The sequence below is a fragment of the Notamacropus eugenii genome, chromosome 2 (genome assembly GCF_028372415.1).
Source record: "Notamacropus eugenii isolate mMacEug1 chromosome 2, mMacEug1.pri_v2, whole genome shotgun sequence".
Classification (NCBI taxonomy): domain Eukaryota; kingdom Metazoa; phylum Chordata; class Mammalia; order Diprotodontia; family Macropodidae; genus Notamacropus; species Notamacropus eugenii.
The window spans coordinates 179,143,619-179,160,997 of NC_092873.1; the positions used below are offsets into that span (position 1 = coordinate 179,143,619).

At 35.8% G+C, this 17,379-nt stretch overlaps 1 protein-coding gene across 1 annotated transcript in view; it reads left to right on the top strand.

Moving 5' to 3' along the window:
• Nucleotides 1-17,379, top strand: part of GRIK2 (glutamate ionotropic receptor kainate type subunit 2) — a 791,214-nt gene that overhangs the window by 425,046 nt on the left and 348,789 nt on the right. The window lies entirely within an intron of this gene.

Genomic DNA, 17,379 nt, shown 5'->3' on the forward strand with positions numbered 1-17,379 from the left:
ACCATGTTATTGACTAGTGTTTGGACGGTTTAGATTTTTCCTATGGTGCATCCTAAAACTAGGGCCAGACAAAAATCAATATTTTGGAGAGGCATATAATCTTATTTCTTATTGGTAGGCTTTCATTCATACAGCAAAATGAAGACAAATGTAGGAAGGAAGACTGTCTTCTGTAATTGTATGGTGTCATTTCTATGTTCTGTCTCCTTTGGAGACAGAATGATCATTCATAAACAATTATTTTCCAGCTAGCACTGCATTTTGCTTTATTCTGTGGCTGGCAGACCATGTGCTGTGAGGCCTGTGGCCAGATTCTCTACAGGGATATAGGAAATGAAGCCAAGGCAAGGAACACACGCCAAAGAAAAGTGGAACCATCATTGCTAGTTTTGCTATTTTAAAACTCTCATTCTTTGCTGTAAATTCTGGGCAATTTTAAACAAAATTTGCAATATTTGTTAAAATGTAGTAAAATCATAATATTTTGCAGAATGACTATGGAAATAGAACTTCACAAAACTAAACATTGTTCTTCAGAATAACATAATTGAACACTTGATAATAGCCTGCACTTGTGCTGTTAAGTTACCGGTTGTGGAAAGATGTATCATTTTCTATTTAATATATAGATAACCCAGAAGTGTTCATTCCCCCATTAAAAAAATATTCCACAATGTATCCTAGTGGTGGAAGTGGTGAAGAATGCATAATAACTCAATTCTGGGGCTTTCTAGCAACACCAGCACCAAATTTCATATTGCTTAATTGCATGGAAATAACTTAGAAGTGATGTGATCAGTATCCCCCATGCTCATCCACTTCCTTTTAGAGCAAAGGACATATTCATGCTATAATTTTTTGGGGAAAATCCAAAGGATTTTGGATAAAATAATGACTTTGATAGGAACCTGGGCATATATTTGTATGTTTTCCAGCCACTGCCTTGGAATCATGCAAATTCTTATTGTGAAAAGTAGCCATTTAAGTTGCATCAGGAAGAAGTAGGTAATTGATCTTTACATTTTCTTTGGAGGATGAATTTAATCTATATGAACCAGAGAGATAATATTTGAGAGGAATAAAAATTGATCATGATATTTCACCAGAATAGACTTCTGTGTGAATTTAGAGTAAATACTGATTCTGCCTAAATATATTTAAACACTTTATTATTCCATAAATTGTATTAACATATGTGGTCTTTTCTTGATTGCATAGAGAAATAGAGAGAGCCACACATTCTCTAGTTGAACTCCTTATTTTCATGTCAGTGAGTTTTTATGACATATTGAAGGCATGTGACCTTACTCTCAAAGGTCTGGAAGAAAGGTGCATGTGGGGTTCAATCCATTATAGTCCATGAGTTCTTGATGGCAGAAATATATGATCAGGCCCTAGAGATGAATCCATCCTCCTGCCTCCTTTCTTTGGGACAATCAGTATCATTGCCTTGGACAGCTCATAAATTCAGGTGATTAGTGTAAAACAAAATCTACCAACATGAGCACCAAGTGTCAGTGCAGGGATGCTGAGTTAACAGTCATTCTCAAGCAGTAAGATTCATTTGTGTTTCAAAATTATGGCAGGGGAAATTCTGTGGAAATAATGATGCTGGGTATTTCTTTCAGAGCCCCTGTGTTTGACAAATGTTTAGATTCTAAGCAAAAACAAAGATGAGGAAGAGATACACTGCCATATAATTTGATTAGGGCTTGTAGATTAACTGCAACTAAACACAATTACTATGTTATGAAGGTTGTGGTGGTATAGCTATGTATTTTTCCTCACCACACTTTGAAGAAATCAATTATAATTCTCATCGATTCCCTAGCCTAAAATTTTCCTTTGTTGCTGTGCTAGCTGACAGCTTGAAGGCAAATGGGTTAAGACTTGTTCAGTAAGTAGCAGATCACTGAAATTTGTAGCATTTCCAACTCTGAAGTTTAAAGCTTGGTCTCAAGAATTGTAGGTATGGAGGAGAATCCTTTCTCAAAAATTCTTCAGTAACTAGAATGAAAACATATGACATTTTCTTATCTCTTGGTTCATTTGAAGATTTGAAATCTTGGAGAAACTGGTGTTAGAAAAGAAGTATGAATATTTAGAAATATGATATCTTTATATAATTCTTACTGCTTCCATTTCTTTGTTTTTAAAGTATTATTATTATTCAACAATTTAACAATTTTTCAGTATTTTTGGAGATTCTTTTATGTACTAGGCACTTTGTTAAAAGGAAATATAATAAAATGCAAAAGTCCTTGCCCCCAAGGAGTTTACATACTTCTTGGCAAAACAATATGAAAACATGTAACTAAAAACAACATATATAAAAAGAAATTTAAGGTATTTTGGGGGGGTGAAGCTTCAGGAAAATGGGTTTTTTATTTTTTTTTTTTTAATAGCAAATGGCTCACAAGTTGCTTAATGTTGCTGGGGCAAGTCCCATAGCTGTGCTGATTAATCAGGTCCACTACAAATTTATATTATAAGGCCTCAACTGGGTCTTTCCCAAAGGAAGACAATTCTCTTACCTTATTGACTCTATCACACTCTCCTAAGCATTTTGTCCAGACCTTTTCTTATTCTCTTTAACTGCCTTACATTACCACTGCTCCCCTAAGGACCTGGACAAATATCAGAGTGAAAACATTGAGGTCATTTTCCTCAAATCTACAATTCAGATCACTTCAACATTGTGCCACATCCTCTCCTTTCTTGTTCCAGTCCTATAGAAAGAAATTATGTGAGGAAGTGCTGTGCAAAGCCACTAGCCTCGGTCTCTCCTCCAGAGTCATCTGGGTCCAGTGGCAGATATTAATCAAGAGGACTGGAGATGACTCTAGATGCAGTGGTCTTTTCTCAGTTTGTCTGAGGTTAGGCACATTCAAGGATTAAGGGTATGTAAGAAGAAATGAGGTGAAGAATGATCTCATTTACCTATTAAAAAAAAAAATCAAACTGGGAGGGAAAGACCCTCAGGGTTTCTGGCTATAACAGAAATGGCTATAAACTCCAAAATATCTTGCAAAGTTTCGGTGATCAATATTTACATTTCTTTGGGCAGAATACCTGCAGATAAGTGCATGATACTTTATGTGGACAGAGGGAGAGAAGAAAGGAAGGAAGGAGCTAAGGAGCTGCATCACCCAACTGGAACTGCCTAGTTGGGTCCCCAGTGGACAGCTCCCACTGCTCACAGGCTGTGGTTTGTCCTTCATTCTTGAAGAGGACCATGACATCAGGATGGTGATGCCATCCTTGCACAGCCCTACCTCACTTAAATCTAATTCACTTGCTGGTCATGGCATCACCTTCCTGATGTCATGGTCTCCTTTGAGAACAAAGGACAAACAACAACAAGAACAAGAGAAAGAAATTGCCTTCTGGTTTCCAACAGCAACTGCACTATTTGTTTTCCTTAATCTCCTTCTCTCCTGTCTCCTCCAGCATCCCCTCTCTTTCCCTAATTTTCAATTTCATTTTATTCACTGGTTTCTTCCATATTGCTTCCCTAATCCTTATCCTGCATCTGAAAAAAAGAAAAAAAATTTGATCCTAATATACCAGAAATTTATTATCTTCTATTTCTCCTCTCTGCAAAAGTAAAACCCCTTAGTAAAAATTAAAAAAAAATCCTGAAATATCTTTGCCTTCATTTTTAAATCTCTTCCTCATTTTTCAGTTCATTTCAGTTTGGCTTCTATTCCCACCCCTCAACTGGAACTTCCCCTTTTAGGATCATCAGTGATCTCTTATTGAGAAATCAAATAGTATTTTCTTAGTCCTGATTTATTTTTTTAGTCACATTAGAATAGAAATTGAATAGTTTTTTTTAAAGAATATGTATTATATGTGGTCTATAGCTCACACCTATAAAAGCTTCACAGAAGAATTAGATAAACTAGTCATGCAGAAAAAAATGGGCCCTTAGATTTCACATATTTAAAAGGAAGTCCCATGATGTAACTGTAGATACCCAAGGGAATTCTGGAGTGAGAGGTATGATATCCCAAAGTTCCCACTTGGCTGAAGTAGTCAGACTGCAGCATCACTTTAATGCTATGATGTAATATCAAATTTAGTTGTTAGTGAGGGTTCTTAGGTAATAATAGAAGAAAAGATTAAGTTTGAGAAAAGATAATTTCTTATGAACAAATTTGATTTTTTTAATTATCAAGTATATATTTCCTTCTCATCTTGTAATGACTTTTCATTATAATGGAATCAACTCATTTGATAGTTTTGCTACTTTAGTTAAAACACGTTACAGAATTTGTTCCATGCATTCCTCACAATTTTAAGTAATGATTTTATTTAAAAAATATAAATCACTTGATAAAGTTCACAAGAAGTTGTATATGAACATTTGGCAAATTAAGTGCTATTTTAAAGACAGTAAATGAACTTGATATTTATAAGAAATGCTTAAGAGTATGAAGAAAATAATGACTTTTCATCATTTGTACATGAAGGGCAGCATAGCAAGAGTGGATAGAGGATTGGTGAGACCTGGGCTGTAAACCAGGGAGATCTGGGTCCAAGTTTCATTTCTGATATATACTGACTGTGTGAACTAGATAAGCTTATGGCCTCTAACAACTTTCTAAGACTACAAATTGCAGAGATAAATATGGATAAAAGGAATTTCCTTACTGAAAGTTCTCCAAGCCAATGAAATCACAGATCTAACCTCATTTTTTTTTTTTATGAAAAATCTGTTTTCTTTAAATATCTCTGACTTAAATTGGTCTTATTCAGTATAGGGTCTGTGGTTTTATAATATATGTTTTCACAGTGTGAAATAATAATATATTTGCCACTTAAATTAACTTCTACGTGCAGACCTGGCAAAATATATAGACATTTGATGTGAAAATATAGATACATATGTGTTCATGTATGTAAAAGTTTGAAAATCATGATATATCATTTTCATGGAACTTCTTAAAACTAACTGAACCTGACTAAAATGTTATGACATTATGTGTCATTATAAAATTTGTTTACCTACAAATTGCCATACCCTAGTTCATTTTAGGAAATCAGTTTATGAAATATTGACACTAAGGAAAACTCTATTAGGTCATATAACATCAAGTCTTTCACTTAGAGAGAAAATAGTCATTTCTACCATTAATGCTATTGACATTTCCTTTGAAAGACTTTATTTTAGATATTTTTTTCCCCCCAGGAAAGCATTAACATCCCTTAGTTTTGTATTTCTTAGTAATATTTGTGGCCAATACTCAGGTCTCACCTTGTTAATAACAGTACACTGGAGTTTAGGCAAGACTAGAAACAGGTAAATTTCTGTAGGGGAAGTAGTTAGGAAATTAATTAAACTGAAGTTGGCACGAGAATATTTAGAAAACAAATTAAAGGCAAAGCCAAACAAAAATAAAAATAGAAGCCACTATGAAATAACAATTAAAAGAACCCCACAATTACCTGGATCATCTTTCTTCCTAGGTCATCTAAGGAAGTTCTGTAGCCACTTATTTTAGAGAGAAGTTGACTCCCCACAGGAAGCAAGTTACTTGGAAACTTTAAAATGGTGGATTTTGTTATTAACTAATTAAAAATGTTTATCTCACTACTGCTTTCAAAGTGGGGTGGATGTTGAACTTGTACTTTACCAGGTATTAATCTAGGAAACAGTTTTGCCAAAAGTAGCACCTGGACGCAGCTAGGTGGTAAAGCTGATAGGGTGCAGGGCCTAGAATCAGGAAGACCTGAGTTCAAATGTGACCTCAGATACTAGCTGTGTGACCCACAGGAAGTCACTTAACTCTGCCTCTGTTTCCTCATCTGTAATATGAGCTGAAGGAAATGACAAACCACTTCAGGATCTTTGCCAAGTAAACCCCAAAACAGGTCACAAGAGTCTAATGGAACAAAAAAGAAAATGACCACAAGAACAGCAATAACAGCACTTATCAGAGTGTTGAGGTTTGGGGTGCTGGGGGACCCTGAAATACCGACATGCCAAGTCCTGCTCAAATAAATTTGACACAAGCCTTCTTAAAGCCAAAGAAAAACAAAGTTTATTAAAGATTCACAGTACTGGGTTGACTCTTAAGGAGCCTAAGCATCTCTAATGCTTGTATTAACAAGCGGGCCAGATAGAATCTCGTCTAGACAGAGTCTGAGTTGGATTGAATCTGAGCACCTTCTTGCAGGTGAGATGGAATTTAAATACAGAAAAAGACTGAGGGAAGAATCCAGGTGTCGCCAAGAAGTCTAGGGTCTCAGAGATGGTCTTGATAGATCAAACCCAGGAAGAATCCTGATGGGAGTGGCCAGTAGTCCAGACAATCCACAATCCAGGCTGGGCAACTTGTACTTCAAGAGAAAGCTAAGTAGTGGGGAATATCAAGAGGATGCTAGAATCAAAGAAAGAGAATGCTAAAAGATGATCAGATAGAGAGTATCCGGGCTGGGAGAGATGGAAGGGGAATCCAAGGAGCCCTTACCCAACCAAGGCCAGACTTTCCAGGGCCCTTCAGACAAATGTGACAAAAACCCTCTCAATCCAAGGGGCAAAGGTCTTGGCTTGGGCTTGTACCTCATCAAGAGGACTGACTTCAAATGATTTGGTCTGGATAGAAATATAGTTCTGCTTTGGCTTCATTGTTCCCTGTTGTTCAGTCACACTTTTCTCCTTTCTTCTCTCTTAAATCCTTATCAAACAATCAATTCTGAAAAATAGTGCACACACAGTGCATGCAGTTGCAATTTTGAAATGGAAAACCATTCCAATAAATAGACAAAATTTGGAAGTTTGAATTTGAATTTACTAAAAGTTCCCTATACCAATGAAAGAACAGACTTGATACCTTCCTCTCTACTCCTTTCCCCCCAAATGTAGGTATTTTGCCTAGTGCTGAAGTAAATTCAAAACATCATCAGAACTAAGGCTTCATTAAAAAATTATGATGGGACTTACTTGCCTCTTTTAGAGATTTAAAAAAAAAATGAGAGTAACTACTCTTGCAAGTCATGTTGATTGATTGGTGACCATTTGGATCCCAAAGCTTTTAAGAGTATTGTGCCAAATACTGTCAGGAAAGTAGCACAAAGGCAATATTATGCCTTCAAGAATGGACTAAAAATTCTGCACCTAATGTGAAGAAAAAAATGTCATTTTGTTTACTTTTTATGGTGCTTGTCACAGTACTCTGTCTTACAGTTGAACTTGAACTTGTTTAAAGTAAAAATGTTTTTTTTTTTGTTTAGAAATGTCCATTGGTTTTTTCTTTGAAATTTCTCTATAAACTCATGAATCAACCAGTGGGCATTTATACCTTGCTAAAACTTGCCAAGTACTAGATACTATAGACTAGGGAAACAAAACCAACAATGAAACAGAGGAATTTACACTGTATCATGGAGACCAAATGTAAATTATGTCCATAAGCATATGTAATACACACACACATATTAAATATAAGGAAATAATAGGAAGCCACTGGATTCTGGTCAGGCAACAAACTGTAACTCATTGCCTCTGCAGTAATTTAATAATATTTTTATACTCAATTGCGAAGAGAATCTATCTATTCTAAAAAGCAAAGATTTTCTTCTTTATATACTCTTTTGAAGAGAGGAAAAAGAGGACCATCATACATAATTGCTTACTAAGGAACTGTTGTGCCAAACAAAACTCAATTTAAAAATCAGATTGGCTAAACAAATGCTGTTTCTTCTTGTACTAATCCTGGAAGGAGAATGAAAAACAATCTCCTAGTAAAAGATGTAAAGTTGTTTTGGGAGATTGGATTTCCACTGTGCCCATTCAAAAGGTGTTAAAAAATCACCTTTATCTGTTAGGCAGAAAAGCAAATGATTTGGTGAATGTCATTGTTTTTGAGGGAACAACTGAGACTTAGGTTCATATTTGGGATCACTCCAAAGAAAGGGCTACAGTTTTCCATCAAGTGAGTAAAATTTTATTCTGTATCCCATAAATAAACTAAGGTAAATAAACTTAAACTAAGTACTAGAGGGTACTAAGGTTGTAAGCCATGGCTCCAGTACTCAAAAGCACACAAAGAATGACAAATAACCCAGCTGACATAAATAGATATTTCTTCACTTATCACAAACAGTTTAATGTATTCACAACTCTGCCATTGAGGAGGGTATTTTTGTTGTTTCCAAGAATGAAATATGCAAAGTGTACTAATCAATGAAATTACATTGGTGCAGGAAACTCTCTCTACCTATATGGTGAATCAGTAAGTACTCTATACTTAAAATCTTAAGAGAACTGCTTAGGCATCTGAGAGGTTTAATGACTTTCCTCAGGCCACACAAAAACCAGTGTGTATGTTTAGGATATGGTATTGGTGGAGGTGAGATGAGGGCTTGAATCCAGATATTTTGTCTCCTCATTATCTACTATGTCACATTGCTTTTTGGACCATAGCAAGCAATACAACTATCTTTAATTTCTTATAATTTGTTATATTATAAATCAAAACTGTATTTTAGAAATTCCAGATCTCAAAGTTGGATTTAATTTTGATCATTTATTGAGAGTGGTAAAGCACTTTATTCTGACTCTAAATGGTGATAGTAATGAAAAACATCTATGACTGGTCCTTCAAGTCCTTTGCTAAGGATGTCCAAATTACTTGACCAGTCAGGAACCATAACCCCTTAAAGTTAAAATGAATTAAAAAAGAAATCTGTGCCTTACATATTTTATTGATGACTTATCTATGAATTACCTTTCACTTCTCTCACATATCAAAGAATGTCTTTATATCTTTAACTTATAGTCTCTATACATAGTTGAATGTTTAGCCTAGAAAATAAAAACTTAGGGGAAATACCATACTTGTCTTTCAGTTTTTGTAATATTGTCAGGGGGATTATACTTCTACTTTTTGTCAAAGCTTAAACCTAACTAATGTTTGAAAATTAGAGGGAGATTCATGCCATTGGCAAACATGACCATCTAGAGGACTTTATCATTATCCTTTGATTTGGATTCTGGCTTATAATCATCCATGAAAGTGACAAATACCTTTGACGAACATAAATCTAACTATAGTATTCTTTAGTTAATAAAATAATCAAATTTATATTTGTTGAGTCAACTAGGTGGCATAGTGGATAGAATGCTGAGCCTAGAGTTAGGAAGACCTGTTTCAAATCCAGCTTTAGATACTAACTGTGTGACCTTGGGCAAATCACTTTACCTTGGTTTATCTCAGTTTCTTAACTATAAAATGGGGATAATAAGCATCTGCCTTCAGGGTTGTGAGAATTATGAGAGATATTTGTTAAGTACTTAACATAGCACCTGATATACTGTAAGATATATACATACATATATATTTATTGATATAGATAGATATACATGTATTATTATTACATTTTTCAATAAATCTCATATAATTTCAGCATATGCATGGGAGATATTTTATTGGAGAAGACCCTTTAAGATGCTACTTTGCTCTAACAAATCAAATTATTTTGTCATAAACAAAAATGACTCAAATGGGATTTTGTACTTTTTATGCCTTCCAGTTAATTGAATTTTCTGCAAAGTTGTATAATATCATTTGTGAAAATCTTGTTTATATCCTTATTATACCTCCCTCAAGGGTGTTGTCAGGGTACATTATTCTCACAAAGAAAATAAAAGTGAGAATGAATTTATAGATTATTAGTCACTAGTATTCTCTTGATCTGTATCTATATGTTTATATCTATATACCCATCTATTTATCTATCTACTCATATTTTATAACAATAAGGCCTATGAGTGTTTCTAAATACTAGTCTCCAGATGTCTTGAGAGTCAATCATTCCGTGTCTTCAAAAAAAATAAAACCAACAGTTCTAATGTCCTTGTGTACCTCTCCAAGGAGGACTTGAAAGTTATTCTAATATTTTGTTGCCACTTCCAAGATTCACTTTTTATATAATTTTCAAAATTCACTTTAACCTACAAACTATTAAAAAAACCTTCAAAAAGTATAACTTTGTTATTGACATATAAATAAAGCATACAGATTTAAGTTTTGATGTTGAGGATGAAATATTTATGGTTTTAAAAAGATAATAATAACTTGTTTTATAAGGTTATGTATAAATAATATATGAGGTTTGTATGTAACTGACTATATTGTTATCTTATTCTAATATAGAAACAATATTTTAATGACAGTCTTATTTTAACTAAACAGAAACCCCATGACTTCATAATTATTATTCATTTGAAGTATTGCCCTCTTTTAAAAATACTTTATGTAGGTTGAGGCATATTTGGAATATTAAGTGCCCATTTTTTATAGACAGATTACTTGCTGATCTCCATGTATAGCTCCCTGCTGGAATTTACTCCAGTGGTGGAAACAAAATCTCTTTGGTTGTTAATTGTACCCCAGGGTAGAGTTGGAAATGTATCTAGAAGTGAAAGAATACCAGCTTTAATAAGCATACAATGCAATTTAACAGTTCATAAAACAGTAAAATTTAATCCCAGACTGAGAGATTTATTAAATTTTACTCAGCAAAATGGGGCTTGAGATATGTGAGCAAGGGGGAATTAAGTGGAGTGATTTCAGGGACAATGAGTTTTATTACCTTAAAAAAAGTGGAAGAACTGGTTTTTCAAGCTAGTTCTTAATTTTATTCTCTGGAAATAATTATCTAATGTAAAAGAACTTTCTTGAAGGAAGAGAAATATATTGGGGGCTACTGAATGCATTTATAAAGTGTCACCTATTAATTATCAAAACAATGAGACCATTCTGATAAAATTTTACCCCAAAGTTTAGATTATTGACAGAACAACAATTGTTTATATTTTTATTCCTAAATTGAAGGATGTTGTAGTTACAGAGAACTGACGGATGTAAGTATTTTTTACATCAATTTAAAAATAGTTATGACAACTAAGTCATGTTTGACAACACCATGGGTTCTGGTATGATTTTATTTTTGCATAATGTACAGAAATGAGTTGAAATATTAAAAACAATCAGAAATGGAGATAAATCATTTTTGAAAGAGGGTAGATGTGTATTTCAGAAAAGTAGTATGATATAGTGCAAAAAGGACAGTATTTAGAGTTAGAAGACCTGTGTTGAAGGCCGGCTCCCTTTCTTCCTATCTGTTTAACCTTGTTAGATTTGATTTGCCATGTATAAATCATACAATACTACCCACTTCCTTTTTCGATAGAGCTTCTAGATTGCAAATTTTGTAGACTATTTCAGTTGGGTATTCAACCAAGTTTTTCCATGTAATTCTTATAAACAGCATGGAAAAATGTTAGTTGGAAGAGAATACTTAGTGTGATTAATAGCAGATTGAGCTATTCTACCTGGCAAATTCCGATTAATGGATGGTTGTCAGTCTGGGAGGATTCCAGTAGTGTGCTACAGAGTTCAATTCTTGGCTATATCTTAATCACATTCTTATTAATTAACTGAATCAAAGCAATGGAAGTCATCCTTATGACATATTCTCATTGTACAAAGCCAGAAGGGATAGCTAATAGGTTCAATGACAAAATCAGGGTTCAAGAATCTTAATATGATATAACTTGATAGACCAAAATCAAATTTAATAGGAATAAATATTCAGGGGCTGCTAAATGCTATGATGCACAAAGCACCATGTCTGAAGTCAGGAGGAGGATTTATCTTCTAGCCTTAGACACTTACTAACTCTGTGACCCTGGGTAAATCACTTAACCCTGTTTGCCTCAGTTTTCTCATCTTGAAAATGAATTTGAGAAGGAAATGGCAAACCATTCTTTGCCAAGTATCTTTGCTAAGAAAACCCCAAATGGGGCCACAAAGAGTCAGACATGACTGAAAAGTAACTTAACAATAGTAACAAAAATATTTAGGCCTACAATTTAGTCAAACAATCAACTGGGCAAGCAGAAGATGGGAGAAGACCTTACTTCATATCCATTCACATGAAAAGAAGAAAACAAGGATTTTGGCCAATTGCCACCTTACTATAAGTCAATAGTGTGACATGATTGCCCAAGAACCTATGCAAACCTGATGATGATAATAAAGCATTTATTAAGTGCTTACTATATACAAGGCAGAGGACAAAGTCCTAAAGACACAAATGAAAACAAGTAAGGCAGTATCTATCTTCAAAAACTATTATGGGGGAAGAACATTACTCAATGGAAGCTGGAAAGGGGAGGGGAGTGATAAAATGGTCAGAAAAGGTGATATAAAAGCCTGATTCTGGCAAAATGAGAAGGATGATCAACTATCAAAACTATGCATTACAGAATCAAAGTCCAAGATTTGAGAGAAGAGAATGAGGAGTGTGAAATTTAACATGTAATCCTGCTTAATAAAGGAGCTGGTTGATGTATTATTCTTTGTGCTGGTCAGATCACATATGGAGATGTGTTCAAATGTTGGCACATCTGAAAGGAACTATTAACAAACCAGTTCAAGACAAAAGAAGAAAAATCCAGGTGATGAGTATGAAAATTCTGTTATATGATAAAAGTTGAAATAACTGGTGATGTTTATGGTCGAATTGAGTAGACTTAGGGGAAATAGAATAGATGTTGTTTTTTTTTTAATATTTGAAGTAAGACCATGTGGAAGCACAGTTAGAATTCTTGTTTTGTAACTCCAGAAGGCAAATTTGGCACAAAATAGTAAGAGATGTAGAAGTGTAGATTTTGTTGTCCATATAGAGAGAAAGTTCTAACAACTTTTCTCCAAAATGGCATGCTGTCCTATTAAATAATTTTTGCCCATTACCAGAGAAACTTAATAGTTTATTTTTTCAGAGATGTTATGAAAGAGATTCCTGTATCAAGCCCTAAGTTGGGATCGATGATATGTCTTTCCAACTCAACAATGCAATGATCCTAACTAATTAAATTAACCAAGCATTAAGTGACTGTGATGTGTAAATCCACTATAATAGGTACTAGAGATATATGTGTGAAAAATATCAGGATTCTTACCTACAAGAAATTTATAATCTAATGATGGAATTTGATAACAATGATTATTCACATTTACATAATGCATTGTTTTGTCAAAATCTTTCTGCATAATGACGCTTTCATCTACTTTGCAAATGAGGAAACTGAGGTTCAGAGTGGTTAATTTGTATACACCAGTGGTATCCAAACTGATACCTTTGAATGATACCTTCTCAACAATGATCAGATAGGAAGAGAAACAGAAAAGAGTAGAGTCAGCAGAGGCCAGTGATGAGAGTGTATTCAGGACAAAGGGGGTACTCAAGTATTAAGTGCTACAGGAAAGTCGAGGAATTAGATAAGACTGAAGAAAAAGAAATTGAAATGAATAATGAAAAAGTCATTTGTAACCTTCAGGGAACAGTTTCTAGTAATGGGGTTAAAAGCCAGAATCAAAGGAGCTAGGAGTACAATTTTGAGGAAGTGGAGGTAGTGAATGTAGACAACTTTCAAGATTATTAACATGTATACTTAAAACCTATGAAGTACAAAAATGATTTAACAATATTAAAAGCAATTACATTGCTTGTTCATTGTAGAGATCTTTATATATATGTGTGTGTGTGTGTGTGTATTTGTGAGTGAATTTTGAATGAGTGGGTTGACATTGTCATACAAAATTACATTTTCATTGCCTGGATTTGATAGCAATGTATTTTATATTCTCTGTCCAGTGTCTGTCATAGATTGGATGCTTAGTAAATACTAAGTAATAATGAAAATATAATGTCGACAACTAATGAGGTACAAGGAGTTTCCAGTAATTGTCTTGTTATGAATCTGAATAAAATAGTTTGAGGACGTTTATCAAACCTGGGAACTGAGTAGATAGAGCCTCATCTTTGAAACTTTTCATATTAATCGCAGAAAAGACTGCTGGTGATAGATTTGTGTTTTCAGTTACACCTGGATGTAGAGAGACCCACTGAATTATAATGCACTATAGTTGTATGTTAGAGAGCATCTGGTCCAATCCTCTGATTTTTAAAAGTCAGAAAACAGAGGTGAATTGATTTTTCTAAGTTCAAATATGTGCAGTTAGTGACAAAGGAAGAACCAAAACTTAGTTTTCCTGTTTCTTCGCCAAGTGATCTTTCCCTTGCAAAATATCATAGTCAGGGGCGGAGCCAAGATGGCGGAGTGAAAGCAACGACTCACCTAAGCTCCTGGACAAACTTCTCTGGATATCTCTGAAAGGAGAATCTGACCAGACTTTGGAGGTGTAGAATCCAGTGGGTGACAGACTTTGACAGATTCGGAGCCCAGGCTGGACTGGAAGGTCCACGGGAAGGATCTGTTCCGCGGGGGTAAGCCCCCAGCGCACAGCGCAGCGTGGTCAGCGCAGCAGGGCGGAAGGGACCTGAGAAGCCCGAGAGTGGTGGGCGAAACCAGCGGAGCAGGAGACAAGCCAAACCGAGCCGGTGAGAGCCGCTGAGTGCCAGATATCAGTGCAGCAGGCCTTGAAACCTTCAGCCTGAAGACTAAACTTTGGTAAGTCACCTACTTGAATTTCCGGGAGCCAGGATGGTGGAGTGATCAGTAAATGCTCTCTCCTCCCCCCTGATGACCGTGAAAGAACCATAAAATTCTTCCCCAGATAAATCCTGGATCGGCGGGGAACAGCAGAAGGGGGCAAATAGTCTCATAACACCAGAGGCTAGAAAAATAGCAAAGGGGGATTCTTCCTACTGTGGCGGAAGCGATCTGGAAGGACAGAGGACCCAGGGCAGAGAAAATTCGCACTGAGACCCAGGCAAGCCTCAGCTCCGGGAGACGAGCCGTAGGAGGGGCGGGAAAACGCATTAGCATCTAGGCATGCCCCAGCCCTCCAGGGGAAAAGGGAAGACAATAGAGAAGCTGGGATTACCATCCCCTGACCTTGCCTTTGCCTCAGGTCAGCTGAGGAGATCTCCTGAGACCAGACCACCCCTCCCACACACCTAACAAGCTAACCCCAGGGTTGATCTGGGAAACAAAAAAAAAAAGCCTGCTTTTAGCCTAGACACACATCAGCTCAACTTAAAGATCTGTACCTTCTGACTGAAAGAACCAGAAGCTACAACACTCAGCCAACATCATGAATCGGAAAAAGCAGACAAAAAGTGAAAAAGCCATAGAATCTTTCTATGGGGATAAGGACCAAAACACAAACACCAAAGGGGTCAGAGCTGAGACTGTACTTCCATCTGAAACCTCAGATGGGACTATGAATTTCTCGCAAGCACAGCTAGATTACCTGGAACATCTGAAGAAGGAAATAAAAGAAAAACTGGCCAATGATTTTAAAATTATAAAAAAAGAATTCACTGATGAGAACATCACTCTGAAAAGGAAAATTGAACAAATGGAAAAGGAAGTTCAAAAATTAACTGGAGAGAATAATTCCCTAAAAGGAAGAGTTAATCAAATGGAAAAGGAAATCCAAAACCTAATTGGGAAAATTGATCAGATGGAAAAGGAAACCCAAAACCTAACTGGGAAAATTGGTCGAATGGAAAAAAAAAGTAAAAAAATTAAATGGAGAAAATAGCTCCTTAAAGGGAAAAATTGGTCAGATGGAAAAGGAGATGCAAAAGCTAACTGAAGAAAACAATACGATGAAGATTAGAATTGGGCAAGTAGAAACTAATGACTCAATGAGGCAACAAGAATCAGTCAAACAAAATCTAAAGAATGAAAAGATAGAAGAAAATGTAAAATATTTAATTGGAAAAACAACTGACCTGGAAAATAGATCCAGGAGAGAAAATTTAAGAATTATTGGCCTGCCAGAAGCCCATGATGAAGAAAAGAGTCTGGACAATATCTTCCAGGAAATCATCAAGGAAAACTGCCCAGAAGTACTAGACTCAGAGGGCAAAATAGTCATCGAAAGAATCCACCATTCCCCTCCCGAAAGGGATCCCAAACTCAAAACCCCAAGAAATATAGTTGCCAAATTCCAGAGCTATCAAGTGAAGGAGAAAATACTACAAGCAGCCAGAAAGAAACAATTCAAATATCAAGGACACACAGTCAGGATCACACAGGACCTTGCAGCTTCTACATTAAAAGATCGAAAGAATTGGAACCCAATATTCCGTAAGGCAAAGGAGTTGGGACTTCAACCAAGGATCAACTACCCAGCAAAGTTCAGCATAACATTTCAGGCAAGGAGAAAGTCATTCAACGAAATAAGGGATTTCCAGAGCTTCCTGACCAAAACACCAGAACTCAATAGACAATTTGATCTTCAAATGCAGGTCTCCAGAGAATCATAAAAAGGTAAACAGAGGGGAAAAAACAAAAACAAAAACTTGCTACTCAATTAGGGCAAACTGTTTACCTCCCTATAAGGGAAGATGATACCTGTTAATCTTGAGAACTGTGCAGCTATTATGACAAAAGGGATATATGTAGAGGGAACGGGCATAAAGTAAATGATGTCATGTCAAAAATATGATTTAAGTATGAGAAGGGAATGTAATAGGAGGTGTGGAAAGGGGGAAGCAGAAAATGGCAAATTATATCACAGGAAGAAGTACAAAACTATAGTAGAGGGAAGGAGGGGAGGGAGATGAGCATTGTTTGAGAGGTACTCTCATCTGATTTGTTCAAAGGAGGGAACAATAATCTTAAGTAGATAAGCCTAACTAGCTCTATAGGTAGTAGGAGGGGAAGGGGGAAGAAAGGGGAGGGTGGCCAAAAGGGTGGAAAGAAGCAATAAGAGTAAAGGGGAGTAAAAGGGAGGGGGGCTAAAAGAAGGAGGGGAAGGCTGCAGGAGGAGGGGGAGAAAAGTGAATACTAATGAGGAGGGGAAGGGAGATGGGAGAGCTAAAAGCACAAATGGTGGGAAAGAGGTTGGAGGGAAATACACAGATTGTAATCATAACTGTGAATGTGAATGGAATGAACTCTCCCATAAAACGGAGATGGATAGCAGAATGGATTAAAAGCCATAATCCAACAGTATGCTGCTTACAAGAAACACATTTGAAACGGGGGGATACACATAGGATAAAGGTCAAAGGATGGAGCAGAATATATTGTGCTTCAGCTCATGTAAGAAAGGCAGGAGTAGCAATCCTAATCTCAGACAAAGCGAAAGCAGAAATAGATGTAATCAAAAGGGATAAGGATGGAAACTATATCCTGCTAAAAGGCACCATAGACAGTGAAGCAATATCATTACTAAACATGTATGCTCCAAGTGGTATAGCATCCAGATTCTTAGAGGAGAGGTTGGGGGAGTTGAAGGAAGAAATTGATAGCAAAACTATACTAGTGGGGGACCTCAACCTCCCCCTCTCTGAACTCGATAAATCCAACCTCAAAATAAATAAGAAAGAGGTTAAGGATGTAAATAAAACTCTGGATAAGGTAGATATGATAGATCTTTGGAG